Source organism: Triturus cristatus, chromosome 2_1 (assembly GCF_964204655.1).
Source record: "Triturus cristatus chromosome 2_1, aTriCri1.1, whole genome shotgun sequence".
Lineage (NCBI taxonomy): Eukaryota > Metazoa > Chordata > Amphibia > Caudata > Salamandridae > Triturus > Triturus cristatus.
In genome coordinates this window covers 399513958-399537355 of record NC_140581.1, presented here as the reverse complement: position 1 = coordinate 399537355, position 23398 = coordinate 399513958, and the positions used below count along the sequence as shown (strand labels likewise).

The 23398-nt window shown below is 43.2% G+C and overlaps 1 protein-coding gene across 2 annotated transcripts in view; it reads left to right on the top strand.

Moving 5' to 3' along the window:
* The window catches only part of LRRC70 (leucine rich repeat containing 70), a 90192-nt gene that overhangs the window by 8705 nt on the left and 58089 nt on the right, over positions 1 to 23398 (top strand). For both annotated transcript variants that reach the window (XM_085631623.1, XM_085631612.1), the window contains exon 2: positions 20126 to 20190. The gene's annotated coding sequence lies outside the window, so the exon portion shown is untranslated. The remainder of the gene's footprint in view (positions 1 to 20125; positions 20191 to 23398) is intronic.

Sequence of the window (23398 nt, the reverse complement as noted above, 5' to 3'; positions counted from 1 at the left end):
ATGGTTCTCCATCAGGCGGAGCTCCAGGGGTAACAGATTCCACTCAGCTGTTGCCTGATGTGAGAAGGAGCAACCTTCTGGTTTAGCTTTCTTTATTCTAATTGCTTTTGCTAAAGCCAGATTGCGCGATCTCAGGTTGCAGAGTGGTTGATAAAGTTCTACTCTGGCCTATAAAATTTTGGGCCTGTTGTTATATAAGGCCTTGTGTGCATAGCAAAGGAATTTAAAACCATCACTTTTCTGCATTGGTAGCCAATGTAGAGGACAAACATGTCGAAGCAGATCCAAATCTGTCCATATTGGGAATTTACCTGGCAGCAGCATTTTGAATCACCTGCAATCTCGTAAACAGGTAATCTACCATGCCCAGAAAAAGGGCATTGCCGTAGTCCAGGAGGCAAGTAATCAAAGCCTGGATAATGGTTTTCCACCAAGTAATTATCAGCCACTTCAACAGCCTTCTCAGCAATTTGAGAATTCTGAAACATTTCCCTCAGGTAGCTTTGACATATTCCTGCATGGACAAGGAGTCATGAACAATGATTCCAAGATTCTTCGCTGATTTCTGTGAGGTGGGCATATCCTCCAGAGATTCTGGCCACCAAGAAGCATCTCAAATCCAAATCTAATCGCTGCAACAAAGAATCCTAGAACCCTATCAAGGAAAGCCACCCCTAAAAGGGAAGGCAGACAGACAGAAATCTTGCCAGAAACTGGGAACAATAAAGAGGAAAGATTGAGTAATCTATTTATTTCAAGAATACCAGCCTAGGACGTCAAAAACCAGGGTTTTAAATGTTTTCAAAACAAAATGAAGGACTTGGTCTCAGGGATGTAAGTTGGCAGGGTATTCCATAATGTAGCAGCTGCCACTGAGTCTAAGAATGCGTCCCATCTTGCGTTTTTGAAATTTAGGAACTAAAACTTTCCTGCCGAAGCTGATCTTAAGTGAATGGTCGACCTATACCAATGAAAGGAAGACATGATGGCATTGATCCTTTGCCATTAAGGGTTAGATACACTATACTGAGTGTCTTAAAGATCACTCACTTCCTAATTGGCAGCAAGTGCAGGTTTTGAAGGCCTTCTTTTACTGAAAGAACTTTTGGTGTCTTAAGAATAAGACATGGGGGCACATTTTGCACAGCCTAGAGTTTTTTCAAGAAGTAAATATTAATATTAAGACAAATAGCATTACAATAATCTAACCACAACATGATCAACGCGATTGCCTCTGATTTGCAAAGTTCCTCAGGAATAAAATGGTACATTTTCTTGAGGGAGTAGATAATGAGAAAGCAACAGCTTGTGGTGTGGTTTACATGTAAGTTGGAATTAAAAGAGGTATCTAGTAAGACTCCAAGATTAACTGCATTAGCGGGTTAGAGAGGGGCCCATGATGACTCCGGCAACCATTAGCTCTGACCAGACAAAATGCTGGGCTCTAAAGACCAGACCTTTGGTCTTCCCAGCATTAAGCTAAAGGAGATTATCATCCAGTGGCTCACATCAGTCATACAGAGTTTATATTTCTTTGCCATTTCAGAAAGATTATCAGTGAAATACAGAATAATTTGTGTGTCATAGGTTTATGACAAAACCTGGAAAGTAAAGGGTCTCACCAAGGCAGCCAAAGGCGAGACATACAGGTTCAAAAGTGTGGGACTAAGCATGGAGCCCTACAGCATTCCACATGAGAGACTGAAGGCCTTGACCGTCAATTGACCTCAGCTAACAATCTGATGACCAGAAAACAGTTAAGCAATTCCAGTGCCTTGTCACTCACCCCTACTTGATGTAGCTGCTGGACCATGCGTAAGGGTGAGACAGTATCAAAAGCTGCCAACAGATCCAATAGGACAAGGACGGCAGTCTTTCCCTGGTCCACCTGCATTCTCATCATAATGTCAGTGGCAGCGATGAGAGCTGACCCCAAACAGACCAACCACTTCTGAAGCCATTTAAAGAAGGGTCCAGAAGGTCATGGTCAGTGATGAATTTAGCTAATAATTTGTTCAAATGTTTCTTGAGTATTTCCATAGGGGTGGGAAGAAGAGAAATTAGGCGTTAATTCTTCAGCTCATCTGGGTCTACATTCTGCATTTTTAGGAAGTGGGATAATATGACCTTCCTTCCAACACTCAAGAAAGATGCCTGATCGCAGTATGTACTTCCAGGAACTCATCTACGTGATCAGGGACCACGTTTTGGAGGGCATTGGTCAATGGGAGAACCCAATTTAATACTCATTAGAATCTCTTTGACCTGAAGTGCTGACACTGACAGGAAAGACAGAAAGCTGTGGTGCACCTGCTGAGATATCTTGAACAAGACATTTCTCCTTATGGCTCTCAACCACATTAAATTCATAATAAATGTTGACAATCTTGTCCCTGAAAAGCGTTGCAAAGTTGTTACAAAATGCTAAAAAAGCATTTGTCTGTTGCTTAATGGGGGGGTTGGATAAGCTCTTGACCACTCTAAATAGCTCCTTAGTATAGTTCTTGGCTAGACTAATTTAACATGTATAGAAGGTGAATTTGGCCTTTAAAATAGCTTCCTTGTATGTGACAAGTAGGGATTTGTGCTTGTCCTTGAGAAGTAAATTAAGAATACTTATGAAATGCAAACAGGAGCTACATCACTAACAGGGATTACCCTAATGTTTTTTAAAGTCATTGCTGTGATATCATTGTTGAGAAATTGATCAGAGTTTGCTTTATAAAAGACATCAATATAATTCCCAATAGGGGTCTTTTTCAAAGTAAGTTTGTATTAACTGCCGGGTTTGATATCCAGAGGGAACCTGCCCACTTTATGCCCTTTTTCTCCTTCTCTGAAGGCCTAAGAAGAATATTTGCATTCACATCACGTTATGTTGACTGAAGGAAATGTTGCTCTGTTTCTATTAATGCTGAGCTTCACTGGGTGCAGAGCCAGGGCTCTGTGGGATGACATGGATAGGTTCTCTTCCAGAACGTTAGAATGTAAGAATTCCACCCTAGGATTAGGAGTTCTGGGAACATTCAAATAGCGAGAGTTGATGTGCTGTGCTTGGTGATGGATGAGGCAAATGAAAGCACATACTAGACTGACCCTACTTGGGTCAGTGTTTCCTTTTAAATGGACGGATTACAGACTCTGGTATTCACCTCAACATCAGTAAAGGATGCACTTACCACGTTGGAGATGTTGTATTGGTGAAGAGAGAACAGGCCTGGGAGTTGATGTGGAACACTGAGGGTCACAACTGAATGACCACTGTTGAGTTTGTTGATCTGGTGAGACAGTCTGGTGTGATTTGTGCCGCGTGTAAGGGCCGGCGTCTGTTGGAAGGCATCTGCATTTCAGGATTGCTGTTGGAAGTCAGTGCACCTCATCGACTATAGAAAGAGAACATGGTGTCTAAAACCATGCCCTACTCCCTAAAGAAAAGAGCCTGTTTGCATGCATAAAGATGTCCAGCAAACATCTTGTCTCTTCAAAACAACAAGCTCTATCGCCTCTTAAAAACATCCCTGATGTGTGCGTGATGATGCAAAAAGTGGAGATGCTTTACTGGGGTGACCACATCAATGTTTGTTGAGGGTGATGTTACATTCTAATGCAGTACCTCAAGTACAAGTGCAAGAAATAGATGAAACCATAGTTATATTTGAAGAGAAATTTAAGGATGTTTTCTGGGATAAGTTGTGTTGCTCTAAAGGGTACAAACATCACAGCAAGCTGAAGGGTGAAGCGAAACCTGTGGTAGCCAAAGTGAGAAGAATACCTTTGAATGAACAAGACAGGGTACAGAAAGAAAAAGAACATTTAATTGATTTGAAACGTATTGGACCAGTTGAGGAAACTGAATGGTTGGCTCCCAATGTGCTCGCTAAAAAAGCTAAAGGAGAGATTTGTTTGTGCAAAGATCTGCAAGCGGTTAATATGGAGGTTGTTGTAGATAGGTCCCCTCTTCCCAATATTAATTAAATTATTTCCACATTAGCAGTTGCTAAGTTCTTCACAACTTTGGATTTAGCATCTGCCTATCATCAAATGGAGCTAGACAACTCTTTACAAGAATTGACTGCATTTAGGAACCATTACATTTTTGAGGATGCCTTTTGCCTTGGTCCCCTGCAGCCTCTGTATTTCAAATAATCATGTCAACAATGCTTAAGGGAGTTATGGGAGTTAAATGTCCTCAAGATGACCTATTGATATTTGGACGTACAAAGGAGGAGCATCAGTCAAGTGTGTATGTTTCTAGATAATTTGATGAAAGCAGGGTTGACACTGGGAAAGGATAAATGCAATTTGTGTGTACAAAAAGTCAATATTCTGGGACATCATATTTCAGGACAGGGTGTGTTTCCAAAAAAAGAGTTGGTTGACGCCATTTTAAAGTTACAGGAACCTTGTAACAAAGAAGGATTCATTTTATTTCTAGGTATGGTGGAATACTACTGTAAATTCATTCTAGGTTAAGCAGCTAAAACAGAACATTTAAGACAGCTATAAGGCAAAATTTAAATTTTTAGTGGGATACTGACTCTCATAAGAAATGCCCTCTGTTTGCAAGCATTTGTACCAGGTGAAGAGACTTTCATAATAACAGATGCCAGTGAAAAAGGCATTGGATATGAATTAATTTAAAAAAGGAATGGGATCGAGCATTTAATTGCTTGTGCATCTCATGCATAAAATGATCTAAGTTAAATTACTCAGTAATTGAGTAAGAAGACCTGGCCAATTATTGGGCATTGATAAAATACAGGAATTTGATTTGGGACATGAAAGTTAAAGTGCTTTCAGATCACAAATCTTTGAAGGAAGTATCTCCTTACAAGCATAGATTTCACTATTGACTCTATTCCTGGGGTGGTTATTAGGTTTACAGATTGTTTATCTTGCTTGGTGAATGTTGATAAAATTGAGCAGAATGCAGAAACATTCTTGGATGACGAGGTGAACATATGTGCGGTCACTTTGGGTGCTGTAGAAGAAGGAGAGTGAGTTAGGCATGGATTAGGTATTCTCTAAAGCAATTGAAATTACGGAAAGAGGTTAACAATTGAAGAAACCCTGGTCCATGATTACAGATGAACGCTCAGTGGTGAATAGAATTCTCACTGTTGGAACAAAACTCTCACCACTGGTTGGTGCGCGAGGGAGATTACTTCATTTGGCCCATGATGGACAAATGGCTATTGTGAAAACTAAAGAAAGATTGACGTTACAATATTAGTGGCCAAGAATGGATACCAAAGTAGAAAGATTGGAGAGATTGTTTGGATTGCCGAATGAATTACAAGGTTAAGGGCTGACACGTCCCCGTCCTTTTATATGATGATGATGCTGTTTCAATGTCTCAAACACCAATCCCCCTCCCCCCTGGTTTAATTGTATACCTTTGCTGATTTTGTGAGCAGCTTGGGGTGGCGCACAAATCAGTCTAAAATGTTTGTTATGCCATGTGAGTGGAAGCGAGTGAAAAGTTGCCACTTTGTAATTCTGTGTACTTCCCTGGGCTTAGCCCATGAATTCCCCTATTTGGGTGTAAGTTTTTTACTCGCCTGGGTCCTGGGGACCTTGTTTGAAACAAAGGCGCCTAAATAATTGCAACTTTGCAGATTTTCTATTTAGCCTGGTGTCTTAGATAGACAGCAAGTCAGTAACGGTCGTAGTTGAGATCTATGCCAGGACATTTTCCGGACCCTCACCTATGGTGCTTGTCTGAAAGGGTATGAAGCCACCAAGGGAATCTAGGTTAAGGAAAACTGGATGTGCAGGGGCCTACGTGGCGTGACCCCTGGGTCATGTAGCTACACCATTTATGAAGAAATGGGCATACCGTATGTGGACAATAGCCTCAAGTTGGCTCCTCTGAAGTTATGGTGCTCTAATTGGTGAAACCAGGATAGAGACATAATTCTGGACTTCCTTGGTTGTGACAAGGACCTTTGCATCCCATGTATAAAATATGTGAGAGACATGTGTCATAAGGTGGCCAGACCAGGTCTTTTTATCTCACCTGGCCACCTCACAGTAATGGACAAAAATTGGCTCAAAGATGCTTTTAAGGAACTTCTGGCCAGGCAAAGGGAGTCCTGTGAACTGCAGAAACCTATAAACATAGAGCATGTGTGTTCAAAGAAACCTGGGCATGGAACCATATTTGGGTATGGCACCGATTGCCAGGAATAGGGCTCTTCTCACCAGGTTCAGGCTGGGTCTGATCAGGTGTCAACTTTCATTCCCTTTGGGCCAGTTTAACTCAAAGGAAACCCTGAAATGTCCCTGCAACAAACAATCTCTGAAAACCCCTGCCCATTTTACTTTTTTTGTGGTGTTTATCATTGTTACGCCAGGATATGTGTGTTCCCCCTGTTGAGAGGTACCTTAATCTCCCAACACATACCCGCTCTTCGATACATACAGTCTCTCCCAAATCTCAAGGTTTGTTTTGGAGATGCTACATTTCTTAAATATGCATTACAGCATAGGCGATCCCTGATGTTTTAATCTGACTCATGCTTTGCTTTTTGTACCACTGCCCCTTGTTTTGTCTTATCTCATAAATGGACATGTGTTTTTAGTATTCTGAACACATTTTATATTTATGATCTCTTAACCTTCATGAGATTTATTTTGTGTTATTGGGGCATTTTAGGCTCCTTTCTGCCATCAACGATGCAATGTTTTTAGCTTGATGATATTTTATTGTATATGTATGATGATTATTTGCTTTTATGGTTTATTTTAAATCAAAATGAAGCTGATAATGAATGAGGGGCAAAGTATTAAAAAATAAACAAAAGCCCATGGTATGTGGAGAGCTTCTAAAATATCCATGGGATAAAGTTGCCATTGACATAGTGGGACCATTACATGGTGAAATTCACGCTCCATTTCTTATAATAGTGATAGACTTGAATGGATTCAAGCAACTTGTGCTAGAGTTATATCGACTACTATTGTAATTAAACTCTTAGAAGAGATATTCAAGATGGAAAGTTATCCTAATTCCATTTTATCTAACAACAGTCATCAATTTTGTTCTAGTGAAATGCAGAAGTATTTAAGAGATAGTGGACTTTTACAAAAAGGAAGTTCTGTTTGTCACCCAGAAACAAATAATGCTATATAGTTAACAAAATGTTATAACAAAACATACAGTTAAGGCGAGCAAACAATTTAAATTGGAGAATAGTCCTGCAAGACAGAATTACAGCCTCTTGAAAAACCCCTCTTGAACATTTCAAAGGCTGATCTGCAAATTCCAAGATATGTCCAGGTTGGATGGCACGGGGGTAAAGGATTAAAATGCAATGGAGTTGGTGAATGGAGAAGTAAGGAACTAAGACAAGAGTGAAGGGAACACCATTTTGCTAAAACTAAACATGTAGCATACAACCAAGTTGCCAAGGGTGATGTAGTAAAGAGAAGGGCACTTGTGGGATGTCAACCATGGTCAGAGTAAAAGTGGTGAAGTTGTTTAAAAATGCCATGAAGACGGAAGATGGAAGGGTTTGGAATAAAAGTTGAGTTGTGGTAATCCAACCTCAAAGTGCCTCTGCTGAAGATCAGCACAGTCATGTGTGCAATCAAAATTTAGATCAGGGTATTTCTGAGAGCCGTGGAAAGTCACATCAGAGTTCCATGAGGGAAAGAAGTGTAAGAGCATGTAGGTGAAATTGTATGCTGTTGCCCGGGCCTATATTAGGGTACCTATATGAAACATAACACCCACTCCTCTTCCGAATAGTTAACAATAATAAAATACTAGCAAACCATAAATTTATACTAGATAGCAGCGCATAAAATTATCAGTGAGCCATTTAAAAACATTTTAAAACATTTTTTAAAACAAATAGTGACAAAGGAGAAAAAATCTTTTCTGAAAACTAGTTCATTGGAATTGTTCCTTAAGTCACAGTCCTCAATGAGTTTGTTTATATAATTAGCACAACTACAAGCTTTTTAGAAGGCCAAGCTTTTCTAGCGAAGTGTCAATTTTAGGAAATGTTCCAATTTTTTGTTGAGTTTGAAATGAAAAGGAAAATCCGAATTCTTTCCCAGCACACGATGAGCCAATTATAAATGAAGTGTCTTGGCTGGGAGACGCAACATTGTCGTTGCTTGCTGCCGCAGGGGACGGACCTTGTAACACCTCACAGAGTACCTCAATGGAGCATAGATGAAATTCAGTATTGCCAATAGCTGGTGTAGAGGCAGCCGCTGCTGTAGTTGATACCTGGGTGCTAGTGGTTCCAGCCTTGCGTTTAAGTCCACAGGCGTGTCGATCGCTAGTGTCAGACACGCATTCGTCACTGCAAAACAAGCATTGATGCACAGGTAAGATGCAGTCCATCCCGACTGGTCTAAACGATAGGAACCAAGAGGCGCTCAGATGCTGCACCATGTGTTCACGGTATTTCCTCTCCAGGAAGGAGCGCTTTTGGTAATTGGGCCATCCATTGCGTAGCAGATACATGACGATCAGGAAACCCGCTATTGACAGAGGTAGAACTCAAAAAATTCTTCCAAATATGGAGTGTATAAAGTTTGGAATAACTCAGAGGATTGTCTGAAAGGTGCTAAGAAATCCTGACCCTATGGTCTTAAATAGGTGTACAATACCACTCGTATCAGACATATTAAAGATAATACCCACTGTTGGACCTTGCCCTTTTGGCAGGCTCACTCCTAAACTTTTTGCATTTATCCTGGCCTTTTTCCCTATGTAGTGTTAGTGGTTTTAGGCCTCTAGGCACTTTAGCACTGTGTCCCAGTGTAAAGTGCGTGAGCTCTGTGTTACATTTAGTGAGACTGGCCTGCCCTCCCATAGGAATGCATGGGGGATATGTGTGTCCATGGTAGTTCCTGATGTGAGAGGAGTGCAGGGGCGAGTTTGGTATGTGCGAACTCGTGAGAATAAATGCTGCGCAATGGTGTGCACAGATTTATTGGGACTGGTGGAGAAGTGCCACTTTTAGAAGTTGGCATTTCTGTGTGCTGTGTGATGTGAATTGCAAGTCTGACTTGTGATTGACAGGAGCTGAGAGGGCTGGGGAATTCCAGGAGCCAGGGTGAGTCTGCCCGGTGGTGAATGGAGGGATCTGCATGTAGATGGGAGGGAGGAGTTGCACCTGGCACCTGAATAGGGCTGGGCCTTCCCTCCACAATGCTGGCTCCACCTCCTGTGGTGCGTCTGATGTCCCTGGCCTGTCCTGTGAATAGAGAGGGAAGCTGAGCAAACAAAGTGCTCCTGAACCAGTTGTATCTGGTTCTCCCCTTGCCTGACAGTTGCAGAACAAAGGAAAAAGCTGTATAAAAGTAGGGGCTGGGACCCCATGAAAATGTTCTTGTTGTGGACTTGAATCTACCAGGGGCGTGCTGCTGCTGGGGCCCAGGTGAAGGCTTGCCTTCCTGGGCTCTGCCCTGCCCCGTGATGCCTGGAGGACTGCTTCTTGGGACCCTTCTGCCTTGCTTGGATTCCAGGACCTCTTGTGTTCCCAGCGCCCTGTGAGTGCTTTAATTCTTGAAAGGACCTGGACTTTCCCTGAATGAGAGGGAGAGCTTGGGGGCTGCGCAGTACCACACTGCAGCCCTTGCTGGAGGAATCCCCAGCCTAGGGATTCCCCCGTTGTGCTTTTACTGCGGGTGCCCACCCCGCGTTTTTCTAACACTGCGAGTGCCCACCCCGTGTTTTTCTAATATCACCGGTGCCTCCGTAGATCCTGTAAAACAGCCAAACGATCATGGATATCAAATGGTTTCCCATCCGTCACTGTGCCTTCACAATCAAGATCAGGTACCAACATTCTCATCCCAAATAGGACCTCATATGGAGTGACACCCACTAGATAACTTCTTGGCTGATTGTTGAGTGCTTTCTGGACCCCATATAAGTGATTGACCCAACTATCACCCTTGCCTAATACCCTAGCTGTTAAAGATTGCTTTAAGTTCTGGTTTTTCCTCTCCACAACCAAATTTCCCTCAGGATGGTACAGAGAGGAGTACCTCAATGCTATGCCCATACTTTCCATGGCCTCTCTGAAAGCCTGAGAGCTAAATCCGGGCCACGGTCAGAATGTAACGTGCCAACTGCGTATGTCCCTATAAAGACTCGCAAATCTTTTAAAACAGTTCGAGCGTCAGCCGGGCGATGAGGCCAAACCCCTAGGAATCTGGAGCATGAATCCACTGCCACCAAGATATATTTCTAAGCACCATCAGATTGTAAAGGGCCGCAGTGGTCCAGATAAACACAAGCGAGAGGTTTGTCAGATTTTAATATTGGTTTTAATATTGGCTTGTTACTGTGGAGCCTTTCATTTGTTGACAGATGTCACATTTCAAGACATATTAATTAGTTTGTTTCGCTAGACTTGGCCACCAATAGCGCTGTTTCAACAAGGAAATAGTCTCCGTAATGCCTGTGTGCGCAGAACCCAAACCTCGTGTGCAGCAACAATCAAAACCTTGTCTATAATCCATATTTGGTATTACTCTATCCCCCACTCCAGGAATCTGAGCACATGGAATGTTGTGTGCATCTAACTTGTAGGAGTACTTGAGTGGGTATTGTTTAGGTACTGCTGAGCTGCCCTTGCTTAAAGCAATGACAGCCACCATAATCTCGCCGTCTATCCTCGTTTTAGAGCAAGTGATTGCAGTTACGGAAGCCGTTCGCACAGCCCCCTTTGCGGCTTCACCAGCTAATGAATTCCCTTCAATGTGAACTCTATCACGCTGATAACTCAGTGCATGTATCACGTGAACCCGCGGTATTTCGTTTTTCAACTCAAATACCTGTTCCCGTAGCATTTTATGCTTAATAGTACCACCTTTTGTATCTTTAAACCCATTTAGTTCCCAATTATGTAAGTACTCATTGTACGACTGTACACAGTAAAAGGATTCACACACAATTAGTATGGGGAATTTGTGATCCGTATTTACAAGTGCCAGTATCAGTGCTTTTAGTTCTGCCATCTAAGCTGTGCAGTCTCCTAGAGATTGAGTTTTAGTCCAACTTGGATGGAAATTTCCATCCTGCATGCCACCTTTACGATAGCACATGCTGCGCTGTATTGTTGCTTACTCCCTATGGCCGGTTGAGCAGATCCGTCAGTGTAATTAGTATATTCATACTGATCTAGAGGCAAGAGTTCATTTGGTAGAGGATTTTCTTGTTCGTATTGCAGAAATGCTTGTGTTTTTAGACTTGGATTAAATCTGTATTCAACATCCGTTGCAGTAAGAGAATTAACCCATTGTATCCATCTCGGATGTAAGACTTTTGCATTTGGAATGCTTGCCTTCTTAACAGCCTCTAAGGATGGTACAACAATTATGCATTACCCTTGAGCCAGTGCTCTTCCTCTTGCTACAGCGGTCTGAACTGCTGTCTGTATTTTTTCTGTTGAAGTAAAACGCATTTCTGCGTTCGTGTACAGGTGTGAGTTGTATGCGATTGGTACCGTTTCACCTTCATTGATGGTTAAGTAAGTGTTCCCGCATTGACCCGCTATCATACGGATCACCAAGTTGCGTATGTTTACGCGTGTCTGTAAGTGTTTGGAAGCAATCATGTCTTCTTGTAGTGAACTTAGGATGTTTGAATGTTCCTGTTTCCAAGGTCTAACTGAAAAGTCAGGTTTTATTAAGTCGTAGAAAGGTTTTACTCTTTCTACGTAATCCAAAATGTATGTTCTGCAGAAATTTAGGAATCCCAGTATTGATTGTAGGTTTTTAAATGTTTTTGGAGGTTGGAGCAGTGCACATTTTTCTAAAAAAGTTAGCTGCCAGGCTTTTCCCTTCACTTGAAAGCTCGTATCCTAAAAATAGGACACTTAGGTGGGCAATTTTCGATTTTTTAAAGTTACATTTGTAGCCCTCAGAGGCGAATCCCATAATTATGGTGCTCACCCTGGTTAAGTGCCTCATTAAGTCATCGTCCATCAGATAATATCATCCACAGAGGATAACGCTTCCTCATCAAAACTTTGTAGTAACTCAGTTACCCTTGCTGAAAATACCCCGGGGCTGTTCTTATACCCCCTAGGGGAGACGACAAAATTGTCGCTGGGACCCCAACGCTGAGAATGCGGTCAAATACCTGCTTTCAGGCACTATATTTTGGCAGAAAAATCCATTTGAGATATCAAGTGTTGTCTTGTATTTTTTCTGCACAATGTTATTCATTAATGAGGCACTGTGCGCGTTTTGGACAGCGAATGTCTTTGTGCATGCATTTAAATGTCAGTAATCTAAAACTAGGCGATATGAGTTATCCGGTTTTGATAAGGGAAACAAAGAATTGTTAATTGGTGAGGTGTAATTTTTGATCACCCCTTGGTATTCAAGTTGATCTAAGATCTCCCTGACCTGTTTTTCAGCTTCTTGCTTTAGTGGTTATTGCCTCTGAGCATTTGGTGAAACTTTTAACAGGATTACGTGGTGGGTTGAATCCTCATCCCCCCAGGATGATTTTGATACAATGCTGGTGCTAGAGCTACTGTCTACTCCTGTGCATGTGCATGTTTAAGGTGTATGAGAACGAGGTTGGAGAATGCTGGAAAAATGATATCTTCCCCCCTAGGGCACGCATAATGAATGCTGGTGGCCAATCTTGTTCTGCTAATAGGATGTTATACCCGAATGACAGATTTTCCCAAGAGAGACCCTTAACATTCCTGGGCTTGTCCCCTCCATTTGGAGTGTTATCTCGTGTGACTTATGTGAGACGCTCACCCTGGTGTCTGGTGTTTCCACCCTGATGTAATCATTAAAGTCCGCTCTCACCAGAAATTCCTTCATGTTCTAGAAAGCTATTGTTACTTCTGCCGCACTGTCTAGCATCGTCTGAGCCCATTCCCCGTTCAGAAACTGCGTCCTCAGAATTCTGGGCATGTCTGATCTTCAGACCTACAACTTTCTTTTTCTTAAATTGAGGTTTTGATTTTGGCTTGTCTTCTTTTTTAGAAGTGTAATCTTGAGCGTGCTGCTTGTCTCTGGACTTTGTACGCTCTTCTTTGTGTTCTGACCGTTCTTCTCTCTCTGAGTTCTTCATCGAGCCCTGAAAGGAACAAGAGGAACAAGTAGCAGTATCCTGATACCTGTCAGGTTTCCTAATATTATCCCTAATCCTGGGAATATACCTCTTTTCAGAGTGTTCCTGTGGAGGAGATCTACCTCAGGATTGGGATCTCTTTGCTGTAAAACTTTGTTGTTTTTATTATCCCCTTTTTAGAAGAAGCAGGTGTTTGCTTAGAAGTGTCCTTTTCAGGACTGCCCATCAGTTGTGATTTTAAAGCTTTCCTACGCAAACTGTCTCTGCCTAACTCTGCATATTCAGGGGCAGATTTACAAGCCCTTTGCGAGACATTTACGCCACCGTTGCGTCACTTCTGTGACGCAGCGGCGGCGTAAACCATGTGCCATGTTGCGCCTTATTTACAACGTGACGCATCTAGGGAGATGCGTCACGTTGTAAAGCCCTGTGCTACATTAAACCTGCGTCAAGTTTAATGTATGCAGGGTGGGCGTTCAGTCGGAAAAAGCCTCGGAAAAGTAACGCAGTGAAATCTACAAGATTTCACTGAGTCACTTTTCCGACGCTGCTGCGTCAAAACCCTGCGCCTGCTTGAAGCAGGCGTAAGGCATGACGCAGCATGTTAGGTATGGGCAGCCCCTGAGCATTGCTGGAGTTGTGTCGTGCTTGCGACACGACTCCAGCAATGCGCCGCCCTTATGCCATCAGATGCGTCACGCATCTGTTTATCCTTGCGCCACGATGCGCTGCATTGTAAATGCGGCGCATCTGTGGTGGCGCAAGGGTAAACTTGCGTGACACATCTTTCCTGGCGCATCCCTGCTGATTTGCAGGGATGCGCCAGGAAACATAAATCTGCCCCCCAGTTTTGATTTTTTTGGGCAGTTTGTGTTGTTGATCCAATGGACCGTACTCCCTTAGGCGTTGGCGGATTGTCACTGAAGCTGCTTCCCCTTTAATATTAGCTAGAATTGTGGCTGATACCTGGTCGTAGTTATTTAATAACTTCATCCCTAGGTTCAGAGCAGGCTCTGCTCTGTACTCATTTTGAATTTGTCCGAATACATCTGGTATCACCGCTAATGAAGGAATACCATGTGTTTTGGTATATATGGCAGTGAAGACTGTACTGCAGGAGGTGCAATCCTCTAATTGTGGTGTTATCCCCATGGGCAAGCAGCTTGTTAGCATTCTGTGATTTTCAAACGTGGTAGTATTTGGGAATACTGCCTCGAGCTGAGTTATTTTTTAAGCTACCCAGAATGGTATTTGTTCCCGTTTCGTGGGCAATGTTTGTGGAGCTATTTTAATTTCTGTACCCTGTGATTGAGTTCCATTTGTTGCAAGTGTTTTTCGTTGGACTGTGAAAGTCCTCATGACGAATTGCATCAGGTTTCTGTAGATTCTAATTAAATCTTTGTGTTGTATTAGTAAGTCTGGCTGTGACATTGTATCAATGTCGGGGTGCAGTGTGTAAGCCGACAATATTGGCCATGTTGCCCCGTCTCCTCTGAGTGGGCCTAATGTTACTCTGGGTCTTAAGTGGGGTAGGGCACCTTTAAACCAGTAAAAATGTTCCTGGTACGTGAGCAGAACCTCTATGTCCTCGCAGGGACCATATTCTGCTGGTGAATCTCCCTCTGTGGAAGAGTAAAATGTGTGTGTGCTAGCATCCGCTTGTGAGAATGTAACCCACAAAAAGAATACCTCTCTTTCATTTGATCTGTGTGTCTCGATTACAAAAGCTAGTAAGCCACCCCTAGGTGTTAAACCATTTTCTAATAGTTTAATGGAGATTGTATGTCTGAATTTAGGTGGAATGAGAATTCCAACCACCTCTTCATCATCTGCTGAGAGGCGCCGCTCCAATACTGTGTTATTTTCAGCCTTAGTCATTTTGAAACAAAGAAGTTTGTACTAGGGAACTGAGATAAGGTGTTATTGCACACATTTAGGAACACTATGTCCTGTCAAACTTGATTAACCAGCAGCCAATAAATAGGATATTTTGCCTACTCAGCTGTGGCGGAGTTTGTGCCCACCCACTCCAGACGTCTCTGGTGTTTTGTGAGTAGGGGTCTGTTAGACTTGGCATGTTTTCCTTCGTTTTTTTTAGTCATTACTAGGTGTCCCTCATGAGTCAAATGCAAAAGCATTGAAACCCTTTCATGAAGCTGCAGTTCCACTAGTTGTTACTAGGCATCCCCCATGAGTGAAATGCAAAAGCATTTGACTTGAGGGACACCTAGCAATGACTAGTTGAACTGCAGCTTGATGTAATAATGTCAATGCATTTGCATTTGACTCGTGAGGGACACCTAGTAACGACTAGTTGAACTGCAGGTCCTTGTAGAATTATTTTGATATTGGATACTATAATATTCACTGCCCACTGCTAATCTCGTCCCATAATGCTTTGCAGGGCCTTTGGTTGGAATTGTATTTGTGTGCAAGGGTGTCTGCATGCAGGGGAGTATTGTTTATGTGTAGGAAGGTGTCCCTTTCTGCACATAAACAATCCTAGAAATGCCATCCTGTCACTTTCATGCGTACTGCTTCATGCAGCACACATGAAAGTGAAAAAATTGCATTTAAAAAAAAAAATTGTTAATGTGCAGGAAGGGACACCTTCCTACATATAAACAAAGAATGACATTTTGCTTTTTCCCAAGGCAGCACAATTGGAAAAAGCAAAAATGAGGAGAAATAATGCATTTCTCCTCATTTCGCCATCTTAAGACCAGTTTTTACCCGGTCTTAATTTTGGCGCTGCCTCCTATGTACGCCACCCTTGCACATAGGAGGCAGCATCCAAATTATTGGGTGTTGTGGTGAAATGCCCACAGCAACACCCACTGCCCACCCCTTTCACGCTAACCATAGCGTGAAAGGAGGCCTTATGTACAAGGCAGCGTTAAGCCACATTAAGTGGCTTAATGCTGCCTTGTGCATAAGGCACAGCCCCTATCACCACCACAACATTTCTATAAGTGACTTTGTGGTGGCGATAGGGGCTTGTACATAGGCCCCAGGATCGGGTATCTAAGATAGATTGTTAGATCTTCTCTGAAGCACTGTGCTTGACACTAGAGTTTCACCATCCACTATCCATTAGCCATCTCCATTAAAGTAACTTACAAAAACTGCAGTTTCTTGTAACATTGGGGAGCACTGGAGCTGGCGATGGCCTTTCAGACTCAGCGATGGCAACAACACGTATAGCAGCTGGCTGGCTGGGAGTTAATAACATGGCAGCCGCACATATCAAGGAGCCACATGGCAGGCTCCCAGAGCTTTGAAGGGCTGTGATGGACCTTGCAAGACAGAATCATCCCCTTGCTGACTGATGTATTTTTTCGTGGGGAGGATCATCCCCAAAGTGACTTTCTGGCCTGCATGCCAATAGTGATCACCTGGATGTGAGGCCTCTGTGTATTGCTGGACGGGAAGGAGCTTCCAAAAGGCAGGACCAAGTGTAAAAAACACTGGAAGAAGGCAGCAGCAGAGTACCCCACATAGAGGCCAAAAGGACTGATGATCCATGCCGGTTTGTTCTGTAGACTTAAGAGTCTTTGCAAGTGAGAATCAGCCCCTCGCTTACCAATTAGCAGCCTTCAATCCCATGTGAGACTCATCCCCAAATGGTAGAACGAGCATGTTCCAGACTACACACTAGTCACAGCACCTATAAGTGAAGGCCTTAGTGCGTGACTGTGAGAGGTGGCCACCAGTGGACCTGGACGACCATGCTCTGCTTGAAATTTCCAGGTACAAGATTCCTCTCCTAGGAGACAATAAGAATGGCCTCCTTTAGTCCCTGACAACGTGGTTCTGCACAAGGTGCTTGGGGGTGGCCTGAGCAGAAGATAAAAAAACATGTTATGTTATGTGGATTTGCATCGCGAAGCTCATCACCCGAAATGGTATCTAGGGGCTGTTGCAGGTGTATTGAAATGGACCAGAGGGTGTAGTGAGTCACAAAAAACTGAGTATTCAGTTCCTAAGGAAGGCTGTGACTTAGGAAACGAGGGGTTATGTCCCAGGTGCCAGGAGGTTAAAAGAACAGCTATGGGGAGAGCTCCTTTAAGGAGCAAGGACCCTCACACACCCCAGAGGGTTCATGCTTCATCATTGGGCGGCTCCTCGTTGGGCTGGCACTGCGATGCCCAACAGGTCCCGTGGGGGGCTCTTTGCCCAATGTCTTCTCTATATGCCGATGGGTGAGGGAGCAAAAAAATGAATGTGAGTAGAGATGGGAAAGTGCAAGTGAGAAACAAATATAGCTATAGGCAAGCCACTAGATATCCTTTATTCACTGGGGTTCTCTGCTATACTAAAAACAAGGACAGTGAAGTCGTGACTGCAGAGGGGAACATTTATAACCTCTTGAGCTCAAAATAGGATGTGTGTAATGAGTTGAGTCAACATGTTTCAAGCCCAAGGGATTTAAACAGGACCAAGGGATCCTCTGACAGGGACAGATTGAATGTGTGTTTGTGTATGTGAAGTGACGTACCCTGGAACCTGGATGAGTGGTGTAGTCCAGTACAAAGGAAGAACAAGGTACCTTCTGGGTACACCTGGGGAGAGAGAGTAAAACTGACTAGGATAGTTCACCCAGGCAAACAGAGCTCCAATGCCGGTGTCTGTAATGTAGGATTGTTGCAGGACAAACAAAGGGAGACAGACATGTTAAACAAACAGGCAAGGGGACATTAACCAACATAGATTACTTCACACACTGCAGAACAAATAAAGCAATTTATTGTTCCTAGTGTGATTCTTAAACCATCTTTGACTGTAGTAGTCAAATAGCCAAGTACTTCAAAATATAAACAACAAATACAGTGTAGTGAGTCAGCCTTGGAGAGTTAGTTGGAGAGACAGGTCTTCAGTGTCTTGAAAATTTCAAGAAACGAGGAGGAGGCCCTGATGTATAGAGGGAGATCATTCCGGGATTTGGGTGCAATTGCAATGTGGGAGAATGCCAGACCTCCCATTCTGCTTTTGCTGATATGGGGGTCTAGCAAGTGACAGTGAGGCTGAGTGCAAGTGTCTGGTGGGTTGGTCAAGTGAAGGCAGTTGTTCAAGTATGTTGGTCCGGTGTTGTGCAGTGCCTAGTATGCATCCGTAAGGAGTTTGAATTGGCATTGTTTATGTAAAGGGAGCCAGTGGAGCTTTCTGAGATGTGGTGTGATGCAGGTGCTTTGTGGGAGCTCGAAGATGAGTCTTGCTGTGGTATCCTGGATGGTATGGAGCTGTTGGAGGTAGTGGCTGGGGATTCCAGCAAAGAGTGTGTTGGCATACTCTAATCTGCTTCTGATGAGGGCTCGTGTGATGATACAGCTGGTTTTCTTGTGTATCGATTTGAAGATCTTGCAAAGCATGCAGAGTATATGGAAGCAGAAGGATCTGACCTGTGCTGTCATGTTGAGTTTGTCATTGAGGATGATTCCCAGGTTTCTTTAATAGTTGGTTGATGTGGGTCCGAGATCTGAAGGCCACCAGGTGAAGTCCCATGGGAATTCCTGTTCCCGAAGATCAGCACTATTGTCTTGTTGGAGTTGAGTTTCAGCCAATTGGCTTTCATCCACAAGGCTATATTGATCATGCAGTGGGCGAAGTTGTGGTGGTGGACTTGTCAGACATTGATAGGATAAATTGGGTTAAATTGGCATAGGAAATGATGAAGTTGCCATGTGCTCTGATGATGTTGGTGAACGGTATCATGTATATGTTGAATAGGGTTGGGCAGAGTGATAAACCTTTGGGGACTCTGAAGATCAGGTTCTTGCATTCCAATGTGTAGGGCAGGAGTCTGACTCTCTGTGTTCCTCCTGTCAGGAAAGAGCATTTCCAGTTGAGGGCCACTCCTTGGATACCTTTGTTGTTCAGTCTTTTGATGGGGGTGAAGTGTGATACTATATTAAATACATGGCTGCAAACAGTGCTATTTCCATGCTGTGGTTTCTTTTAAAACCTGATTCAGTGTGGTCAAGTTGGTTTAGAATTTCAATTTGGTTGATGAGTTGTTTGTTGATTGCCTTCTCTATCACTTTGGCTGTGTGTGGGAACAGGGAGATGGGTCAGAAGTTTCTCAGCTGGCTGGGGTCAGCCCATGGTTGAGGAAGGTGTTGACTGCTGCATTTTTTCAGTCTTTGGAGACGGTGGTTGATTTGATGGAAGAGTTGAAGATTCAGGTGAGGAACTTGCTGATCTGTTGTCTTCCTATATTGTAGATGTGATGGAGGCAAGAGTTCATTGGGGCACCTGAGTGGACAGTTTTCAGGATAGCTATGATCTCTTTCTCGGTGAAGTGTTTTCCTGATGGTTTGGTGGGTGTCTTGGTTGCTGGTGGGCACATTGGCAATGAGATCCGTAGGGTTTGGTTGTGACAGATACTGCAATTAAAGAACAGTGATTGACTAACCTGTGATAATCGGCCAGCAGGAATCATGCCCAATGCTTGTCTTTCCACACCCTCTGATGTTCAACCAAGCGAATAATTGCAGCACTAATTCTGGAGGACCATCAAGGGGTATGGGGAAATGGGACAAAATAAAAAAATAGCCAACCACTGACTGTATGACAGATTCCTTGTATCACCCTACTGGGTCTTCTGTCATCTGCCCCTCAGTGTGTGAGTGCCTGAACAATAAGGGCAAATATTTATTTTCTTTCTGCAAAAAAACCTTTATAGCTGATGATTTGTAGTTAGAATCATTTGCATTGTCTCTCTCAATTTAGACTAAGCATACCTGTTAATTCACATGAGAAAAACATTAGCTCTTTCCCTGTTAGTTGTTTTGTCACTAGAATTAAATTAGACACTGGATTTGGCACACACTGCGTGGTTTCCTTGATGTCTTTCTCAGGTTAGTGCAGATTAACCGATTTGTCAAATAATAAGTACCTTCTAATTAAGAATCAAGTGTCTTTCATTTTTGTCCACCAAGTTCTTTTACTGGTGCGCAATAAGATTCCTTTGTCTCAAATTCCTAAGTTGAATGCGAGCATGAAGGAGGTAAACAGTAAATGTACTTAGCTTTCTCTTGTTTCTTTTATCTCTTGCAGATCGTCGAGAAGTCTCTCCAGGAAGCACAAGGTTCACAGAGGAAGAAGATTTACTGGGAGCACAGGTAAGCTTGGTCAGCAAAGGAGAAACATGGGTGATGTCTTCACTGGAACTCCGATTGCCTAGCAAAGGGGGTGGTCCAAAGGAGTGGTATTTATATCCTCCTAAAATTAAAGATGGCTGCCACCATCACATGGCTGTTCTCAGAACATTCTGGCTTGTTTGAGAAGGATTGCGATGTGTTGCCAATGTCTATTTCCTGGCCTGTTCCAGAACTTTCTGGTTTGTTCCTAAATCTTATGGCTTGTTCCAGAACCTTCCGAATTTTTCCAGATATATTGCAATGTGCTTTGAAAGTCTATTTATAAGTGATTAACAACCTTGTTTCCTTTTACCAACAGTCTTAAATTCATTTCAGTTCTATTAGATTTCAACATTTGTGACTCCCACCCACCCTCAAAGCCTTGGAAATCATCTTTTTGCATTTTCATGAACATATCCAAAATGACAAACCTTCTGCAATGTTCTCTGAAACATCTGACTCTGTAAACTGGGTGACCATGACAGTTCCCCGCCTTAATAAACTCTGCCTCAGCGGGTGACCTTGCTTGGTGGGAGTCTACCTGTAGAAGCTGCAAAGTAATTGTGGTGCATGGAGATGATTATCTGGTTCCCAAGACCTTTCCTTTGGACCCTGCCCTTTCCAGTATATTACGCAGTGGAATTGACCCAGTATTTTCTTACAATTAGGTATATGTTTGATTTAATATTCAACTTCACCACCTACTTCAATGCTGTCATGTGACTGACTTAGGCCTGGTAGAAAATAGTGCCAATTTACATGTACATGGTTCTTTCCTAAAGTTGCCTTCCCTTTGTCACATCAACTTTTGACACACATTTGCATCTGTTACTTGGGTTAGTTTCTAAGAAACACCGCCCCTACTGCCACAAAAGAACTTCATGAGAACACTATCACACTTGCATGTCATTATGTGCAAGGTCGAACAAAGCAAACACAAGGAGATGATGGACAGAGTGCTGAAACTTTTCAATCACTCACCCCCAGTCACAGATCTGGGTTGAATCCATCATCGTTCTTTAGCTCACCATGCCACCCCAGTTCAGACACAGCTATACGCAAATCAGTCTTGACCCTGTGCCTCATGGGAAAAGTCCTGCCCGAACTGCCAAGCCATGTCTACCCTGGACCGGAAACAGAGGTCTGTCTCTGTCCACTCGAGTGTGTGACTGCTGCAGGCTGAGCTTGGAGGAGGCAAGGTTCTTCTCCGGCTGCAGCCCCGTATGTGACAGCCTCACTCACATGCAGCAAAGACTAGAATGCCAACCTATATTTGAAAGGGTAAAGAAGGCAGCCAATGAGGTTTGCTGGGCAACGTGGAGAAAATGCTTCAAGAGACGACTTGGAATTTGTACATGGGTTAGACCATAGTTATTATTCTCAGGGTAAACAAGTTGTTCCTGACACCATATCTATACTGGTATGCACTCAAGAAAACTTTAAATTAAACTACTAACTGATTTCAAAGCAGTTTCATCCTGGATTCATGGGAGATAATAAAATATGCTTCAATCAGTTTGCAAGGGTGACATTTCACACCAGAGCTGTGTGTTGTCATACTGGACTGCTGAGGCTCGCAGGTCTGTCACTAAGAAGCCTTCAGTGGGGGCACCTTACCTTTCACACACTATCTGCTGACATGGATACAGAAAGCAGGCTCTGGGAGGGAAGGGCACAGTGGGGTAATCTGTAGTCGGCATATGAGCGCAGTGTGTCAGGTTGCAGGTGTTGAGTCCTGTCTGTGCTTTGCTCAGACTGTGAGTACTGTGTTTTTGTGAGAGCTGTGCTGTGTGGACTCTGCACTCTCAGCACAGTGCATATGTCAGATCGTAGCACACCATGTGTCAAGAGCCAGGTTGAATGCACTGTGTACAGGTCATGCTAAGTTATCTGAGTGTATTTTCCTTGTGTCAGAATCAAGACGTGCCTATAAAATAATAAGGTTTGCAATAGATATTCTTTAGTTTCACTCACCCCACAATGCGGCTCCAAATGCAACCACAATGCATTCTGAGGTTGCCCGCTATTGTAATTTTTCATTGCAAGGATTGGAATGAAAGTTCAAAATTATGTATTTTTTGATCTGGTTCTCTACAGGGGTGAGTGTTGCAGTGAGCGAGCCGGTAAACTCTGCTCCGCCAGCGAATGGCAGAGCATTTTTTGACAAATTGTGCAAATCTCTGTGAACTCCGCCGGCGTAGCAAAGTAGCGAAGTTCACCACCCACCAATAATGATAACCATTTGTGCAATAGAAAGGGAAATAGCCAAGGTAGCGTGTTCGAAATTATTATTAACAAACTTGGCCATCCACAAATGGCTGCTCCAATCTTCAGTAGGAGTGATTGCCAAACACCTAAGATACTCTATTAATGTTTTATTTAAGCGTTCTATTTTACAATCAGTTTCTGGATGAAACGTAGTAGATAAGCAAGCATCTATTTTCATCACTGAACATAACTGTTGTCAACTATGTGAAGTGATTTGAGTGCCTCAATCAGTTATGATCACATTAGGAATGCCATGTAATTGGATACTATTTTGTGAGAAAATGTATGATAATTCAATAGCAGTAGGTAATTTAGACAAAGCTATGAAATACCACATCTTGGTTAGGTGATCAACCACTACTAGAGTGACTGTGTTTTCTTCACTGCCAGGCATTTCTATGATAGTGGACAAACTACAGGAGTATAACCCTTAGACCAGGTTGAGATCTGGGTAATTAAATACGGGCGAAATGCGGGGCAAACAGGTTATTATTCCCTGTTTGCACCGCATTTCACCCGTATTTAGGATTCTTCTCATCCACCATGCTTGGATTGATTCCTTCGTTGGCCTGTATTCACGGTAAGCTCCCGCCCACGCATAGCCTCACCCCTATCCCAATTGTTGGCTTCAGATAATGCTAACCTCATTGCCCCGCATTTCATCCGCATTTAGGATCCTTCTCACGGACCGTGCATCTCGACTACAAACCTGGTCGTACAGCAGATCGGCATCCCGACTCTGTGCTATTTTTTCCCAGCCTCGCTTCTCCACTCAGCTTTTTGGTGAGTTTTCTACACCACAACGCCCCCTTAGCGATGAGATTTTTTCCTTTACTGCTTCATACTAATTCACCCCTTCACCACCAGGAACATCCGATTCCCTTCGAGATTGGCTCTCACGTACAGAAGCTCCCAAGCGGCT